At 32.2% G+C, this 7,565-nt stretch overlaps 1 long non-coding RNA gene across 8 annotated transcripts; it reads left to right on the top strand.

Annotated features, from left to right (window-relative positions):
• On the top strand, positions 2,710–7,069 carry LOC18608605. Of its 8 annotated transcripts, none has more exons than XR_001926340.1 (8): positions 2,710–2,953; positions 3,167–3,203; positions 3,488–3,525; positions 4,689–4,786; positions 5,082–5,266; positions 5,355–5,459; positions 5,548–5,982; positions 6,853–7,069. It is a non-coding gene; the product is annotated as an uncharacterized LOC18608605 (long non-coding RNA). The 8 variants fall into 8 exon arrangements; XR_001926342.1 differs by having other exon boundaries at positions 4,689–4,799; positions 5,115–5,266; XR_001926338.1 differs by having other exon boundaries at positions 4,689–4,799.

Here is a 7,565-nt window from a genome sequence, read left to right as displayed (position 1 = left end):
GACCAATAATTTCACACTCCCCTTATCCTAAATTTCCCGCAATTATTAAAAATAGTGAAGTAATAATAGCAAAATAAATGAATGCATTAAACAAAATATGCAAAATTGATGCTAGGGAAAACAGCAAATTATTTAAGGCTTAAGATAACTTATGATTAATTAATGGCTTGACTCTCGATATCCCTAGTGGAGTCGCCATCTGTCGTAACGTGCGGGTCCGGGAACCCGTCCGCCAGACGCTGGCGAAAATTAAAATCTATTAGGAGTCGCCACCAATCTTTTTTTTACCTAGGTGTGATTGGTCACCTATTAACCCGATTCTTAATCGACGAAGTCCTAAATTAATTTTAGGTCCGTCGAAAGAACGAGAATTGATCCACGTTTTTTAGAGATGGGTTCGGGAGTGTGGTTACTCACGGAGAAGGGTTAGCACCTCCGTGGCGCTCGTTCCACGAACGGTACCATTTAATCTTAAGTTATCTTAATATAGCCTTCTCTTAGTTTAATCCCTACTTTATTAATTAAACTTTTATTAAATTGACAGACTGGGTTTTTTTATTTGGTTTTACGTATGCACATGATGCAAGTGTAAAATGATGTCATGACTCGTTTATTTTAAATAATGGGGTCAGTAATCTTTTATTGAAAAATTATTCGAAGACCATCCCAACGCTTTAGTGAAGTCTCAAAATTCTCCTCACCTAGAGATATCCCCGGAAGAACTCGTCTCTACAAGCTCTTCGGGGAAATCCCATCATCAGGACTCCCGCACCATTTGCAAGGTAAATATGGCATGCTATGACAGGATAAAATGATGATATCTACATGCACGCGTTTATTGATTTAGGTGTTTAAAAAAATTTTAGATTATTTATTATTTATTATTTTTTTATTTATATATATTTTATTTTTTGGTTTTCTATTTAAATCCATATTCGTTGTTGGTTAATTTTTTTACTTGATTACAAAGCTTATCTAATAAATAATTAATTAATTTTTAAACGATTGAATTAACTTTATTTAGTAATATTTATTTAAGCTCATTAACTAATTAATTCGAATGTAACAAAATTTCTTTACATATATTATTTTTTAACAACGACTATTTGACTTAATGGGTTTTGAAATGTAGAGTTCAAATTTATCCCGACGCTTCGGTGAAAATTTATCTCAAACTTCGCACCCGAAAAATATCCACCCGAAAAAGGTAACTCTTTACCCCTTTTAGGTGGTAATACTCAAATAATTGTTCCAATTATATTATTTATTATTATTATTTTTCATTATTTATTTATTTATTATTTATTTATTATTTATATATTCGCATCATGAATTATTATTATTTTATTATTTACAAGCCTCTAAATATATTTATAATATTAATATTTTTTATTCACTTATTATCGTTATTGTTATTATTTATATATTTTTATTTTTATTATTTTTATATTTTTATTTAAGCTAAGCAAACAATTAAATAAACTGGATAAGCCCAAAACAACAAGCCCAAATCCACAAGAAACGGGTAAGGCCTCACCTTGCTTGGGCTAGAATGATGGCCCAAGTTGTCTGGGCTGCACGAAAGTGTCCCAAGCTTGCTTCCTTGGTCCGTCTGGCCCTCCCTTGAACGCACCGCTTTGGGGCTCTAGGGACTCCCTCAAACGACGTTGTTTAGGCGTTGATCTTTTAAATTCCTCACTCCACTGAAACGACGCCGTTTAGACCCTAAACTCGGGTATATAAATCCTATTTTTGGCCTTTCTTTTCATTTTCAGATTTTATTTTCTCTCTCTAGTCGCACCCTCTCTAACTTCTCTCTAAAACCTTTCCTCTTCGCCGAAGCCGACGTCCCGTCCCCTTTGGCATCTCTCTAGCCGGCGGCCCAGACATTCCTCCCTCTCTCCCTCGAAGTCTTCTCCCCTTCCGATCGACGGATCTGGCACTCCCTGGTTCGGTCGACGGTGACCTAGCCGGGTTTAGGCCTTCCCCTGCCGGTGGCCGACGCTCCACAGATCCAACCTTCCCTTCACCGGTCACCGATCTCTCTCTCTCAAGCCGAACCGAATCCCTCGTTGAAACCCCGATTCGATTTTTGGCTCCCCCTTTTTTGATTGATTGAATTTTTTTGTTTTTTTATGTGGCTAGGTAGCTTCTACTGATGGATTTTTTTGATCTTCGATTTTTTTTTCATTTATTTTTGATTATTTTGTTTCATTATAATTTAACATTATTTATTTATTTATTTGTTTTAGGTGTCTACAGTTGCTATTGCACTAATTGCGATACCCTTACTGGCTCTTTATTCCAAAAACTTTGATGTTTTATAGAAGCTACCATACATTACTGACCATTTCTTTAGAGTTCTATATACATGATTTGCCCTAACTGTATCTGCCTAAAATATTATACTACCACTACTAAAAACGAGATAAATCATTGTGAGATGTGGGAGAACTATGGGCCTAACTAATAACTAGAGAAAAAGACAACATAAGAACAAAGTGATTTCACTACAACATTTTTACCCTTTTATTGCAAAATTTTAGTTGCATTTTTTCTTATGTAACTAAATTCATCATATTACTCTTAATACACTTCATTTAATTACACTATTTGAAGTGTAATCCCATAAAAAAATTAAAAAAGTGAAAAACCCACAAAATAAAAGCAGCCAACAGCTTAATATAAAACAAACAAAAGCCCCTTGCCTTTTACGTGGTCAAATAGACTATATTCTTGAAAAATCCCTCTAGCTCTGCCCTGCTGCTTTCACTTTTCATGATTCTAGAAAATGCCAAACAAATGAAGAGTTGATGATGTCAACCAACTCAAATGGATTTGTGTCACATGCGTAGTCCTAGACGCGTTCCTATATTTGAGCTTGCCCATTTCAATTCCTAGGTGCTCTGCTCCGTACAAATTATTTGATCTACTCTCAATTTTGCTAAGACAGGTAAATCTCTTTTTCTCGATTCATCAATTCTCTTTTTCTTTCTTTGGCTACTAAAAACATTCTCGGTTGACACAGATCTAAAGATATCCTCAATGATTTTCTCAACTCTTTTGATTTTATGTTATTTTTGTTCGTTATTTTTTCAAATCTATTTGAAATTTGATAGTTGAGAATTTTGAACAAATGTTGAATAGAGTTTTTTATTGTGTTCAGGCAAGTGGTCATATTCAATTCTCTAATTCTGATTCAGGTACTCACTCTATTTCTCCTCTGATTTTCTTTTATTTTAAGCATGATTTATGTAGATCAAGTTTAGATTAGGGTTTCCTATAACACTAATTAAGGATTTTGATCGCAAATTAAGGTTGCTTAGGAAATATAGATATCAATATAAGGTTGCTTAAGGTTATTGGTCTTTCTTTTATTGATTTGTGAGATATTTTTAAATTGGATTTTCGTTTCATTAATTTTCTCTTTCTTTTATTTTCTACTTGATTGCAGTTAATGTTTTCTATTTTGTCTCTTTGATTCTAGGAGTAAGATGACTTTGGTTGCTTGAGAATCTAACATAGGTAAGTTTTAGTGCTTTTTCCTTCGATTTCTTTTGTAATTTAGTCGATGATGGAATTGCCTTAAAGAAACTATGTTATAAGCTCTATGATAGTGCTTATCGTCATTACAATCGCCTTTACATTGCTCAGCTAGGTAATTCAACGACATGCTTTGATGAAATTGGCAGTTGGATTATAATTTTGTCCTTCACTTTTTATTTATAAAATTTAATGTAGTTAAGCTATCAATTCCCAAAGAATCCTAACTATGATATGCAATAATATAATTTATATTCTACATTATAGGCACACAAGAAAAAGCAACTGAAGCTTATGATATTGTTGCAATTAAGTTTAGGGGGACAAGTGTTGTAACCAATTTTGACATAAGTAGGTATGTTGTAAAGAGAATTTTCTCAAGCTCTACTCTTACTAATCTCAAGTCAAGTTAGCTTATAATTAGTAAGCTTTTAACATTAAACAACGTAAGTTGGAACAAGCTAGACATGATAAGGGGGTCTTTCTTAATATAACCTTATGTATGGTTTACCGTCAATAAGATATCTTCTTTTGTTATAGTTTAGTCCCCTCTGTCACCGAGTCCTAAGGTCAATTCATCAATTTGTTAGAGCAGTTCTTGGAAAAGGACGAAGGCCACTTGACTTCACGTTCCATCAAAGTCAGTCAACAGTACACACTCAAGTTTTATTTTTATATAATAAACTTTGCTAGGAATTTCAACATGAGGTTTTATTGAGGGTTTGTATAGTGTTTAGGTTTGTTGCCAGTTTTGAAAATGAAAGGATCCAAAACCAACCACATCATCAAATCTTTTATCAAATCCCAATCAGAAGATATACTCATATATATATATATATATATATATATATGAATTTTAAAAGTATATTCTAGCTGGGCAAGATATAAGACCAACCAAACATTTAAGAATATCTATGTAGTTTATTAGCATTTTCTAAGAATCATTGATTACTGTGACAATCCCACTCTTAATGAAGTATCCATCAGTCTCCCTTGCAGTTTCTTGCACATTGTCGTTGTTAATGATCTGAAATAACAACATCTAATGTTAACATTTAATGTCAACACTTATTGAATTAATATCATTTTGTATACTAACACTTATTGAATTAATGTCATCTTTTGCTTCCATGTTTTAACTACAGTTACCTGACCTTAAGAAGTTGCTTGATATCGATTTTGAAAATGTCAAGGCTAGTTCATCTTCAAATCCACAGAATCATCCACTAGTACATCAGTTCCGGTAAGCTGTCTGGGTATGTATTTTAAACACATCAAGGTAGTTTTTGAAATTATTAAGATGGAATAAGTTAATGATTATCTTTTATCCATATGTAGTTTTTATTTCTTCTTATACTGTTAATCTTATTTTGTATTTAGAGTCAAGGTTCGTCTTAGTCTTTTAGTCTAAAACATTATATTGTTTTATATGTATGCATGCAGACAAAAGTATACATGTTTGTTTCTATAGCTAGTGTAATGTTTATTACTCATTTTCTTTCCCTAGATCTGATCCAAATATTATATATAAAATATAGGTGTTCATGTGATAGTTGTTGTTAATTTTCAAGTTAAAGAAGAAACCAGGAAGGAACCTTTGGGGTCATTGGAAGTGGAGAAAGAATCATGTTGCCATGTGGGGTTAATTTGATTAAATTAATGCCCCTTATGCCTAGGTGCTCTTTTGTCTTTTGTACAAAAGTTGGATCACCATGAATATATGGTACTAGTTTTACCCTTTATTGTATTTATAATGTTGTTAACTTGTAAGCTATTTTGTTAGTAATTTATTTTATTTTTTATTAATACAGATAGTTAATAGGGGAAACATAAAGGAAATATCCCAAGCTGATATGTTTCTTTTTATACATAAACACAAGAATGGAGAATTGGATGAGGAAAGCATGAGAATTTTGGTATGACTACAAACTTTATATTGATATGATGTAGAAAGATCATATAAACATGAATAATTTAATTATAATTATTTATGTTTAATTTCAGTTTGAATATAAGCAGCAAATATCTCAAAATTTAGAGAATTCTGAGAATCTTGAAGCTCAAAATGAAATCTTTGCTCATGTAATGGGGCACAACAAAGCTGGCCATGTGTCTCTTTATGAAAGAGGTGCGACTGCTTCAGATTAGAAGAAAAAACCACCTTCATTTGATTCCATGGATGCCCAAAGAATTGTTGAAAATGCTAGAAGAGTTGTTATGGATGAGATGAAAGAAGTGAAAAATGAATTAGAATAGGAGATGCAAAAAAAGTTGGAGCAGCAAGTACAATCTATCGAGACTGAAATGATAGATCAAGTTCTAACTATCAAATCAGCAATTTTGCAGCAAATTAACTTGTTGATCTCACAATTACAAATGAGGTTTCCTAGGCCAGCAACTTCAACCATAAATGACCGGCCATCAACTTCTTCACAAATGGTAACATCTATTGCAACTATTTTTTTTTATTTTCTTTCAATTCTCAAGTTTTTTTACTTATAATAATTTGCAGCTTAATGAATCATCGTTGATCGATTGTCAAGAAATGAAACAAATAATCAAACACCAAATATTTGATAATATATCTTTAAATCAGATTTGTAAGGTTAGTAAGTTGCAACCACTTTAAGAGTTTTTACAATTTTGAGGTTCTAATTTGTAATATAATTTAAGATTTATTATTTGTGATATCATTTTTACTTTTCTTAAATGGTGGAAGTTAATGTTCCTCAACTTCTCTTAGAAGAATAAAGGCACAACTTCAAACAAATGAGCCTAACAAGATACTTGGAGAAATTGATTCCAATTGCTTTGAAGATAATTTTGTTCTAGCATTATCATTGGAATTGTTATCTACCAAATCTCTATCATGATTTTTTGATGTATTGTTCTCTGCTAGAAGCTTCCTTGTTTTTGATGACTCATCCTAGGGGTCTCTTTTTTAATTTTCTGATGGCAGTTTCTATTAGTGAAACACAGCAAGGTCTTAGGTCTATTGGTTTGGCTTTGATTTTATTTTTGTGACAGAAGCATTTCTTGATTACCTTACTTTTGGCTCCTGCTGTTTTCAGTCTTCTTTTTCATCTTGTCCTTACTGAACTTAGCCACTTCATAGAGATTTTATTGTAATTGTACGGCTCTGTTACCACACCAATTTTTATGCCATTAAAGTCTGATGCTAATAAGACAAAAGACTTGCCATGGCATCCATTGGTGATGGGTTAATATAATTATGCTTTTTAGAAAAAATATTACCTATTATATAAACTACTTGCAAATAAATTTTATCTTGCAACTTAATCTTTGCAGGTAAGGAAGGCTAGGAACTGCAATGTCAACTGGTTTTGTTAGGTTGGAGAATGGACAAATAAATATGTATAGAGAGGAATTAGAGAGAATAAGAGAGAAAGAGAGAGAGATGACTAAAATTAGTTAAGGATTAGTTCTACTATAAACATTTGATTCCATACGGTAAACATTGTAAAGACCTTTGAAAATGATTTTTAAAGCATTTAATTTTTGAGGCATTAGTTCTACAATTTGATTTTATGATTTGTGAGCATGTCTTTCTATCACATATTAAAAGGTTATATGTGTCTCTATTTTATACTTTTTAGCTGCACATTTTATATGCTACCATATGATTTAAGATTGCAGTCATATAGCATACAGCTGCACTTTAATTTTGCTGTTGAATCCCATAAACAAGTGCAGCCATACTTTTCCATACATTGGCTAAGGCTGCACTTAGAAAAAGTGCAGCCTTAACCTAAGGCTGCATATTTTTCACCTATGACTGCAATTTTTTTTCAGCCAAAGGTCAAAAATGTTGTAGTGTTTTCTGGACTAATCTAGAATTATACTACAAATAGTTACCTAAATAGATTGCAAAAATGAACTTCCTTAATGTGCGGGTACAAGTGACTCTAAACATTATTGTAAATCAGAAAATGCAGTATAATCCACAAAACCTCCCAAAATAATGTTATTCCCCTTCTATATATTTATTATGGTAATGTGTA

This window comes from Theobroma cacao, chromosome 2 (genome assembly GCF_000208745.1).
Source record: "Theobroma cacao cultivar B97-61/B2 chromosome 2, Criollo_cocoa_genome_V2, whole genome shotgun sequence".
Lineage (NCBI taxonomy): Eukaryota > Viridiplantae > Streptophyta > Magnoliopsida > Malvales > Malvaceae > Theobroma > Theobroma cacao.
Note: the sequence above shows the minus strand (reverse complement) of the source record. Positions and strands in the feature narration are given on the sequence as shown.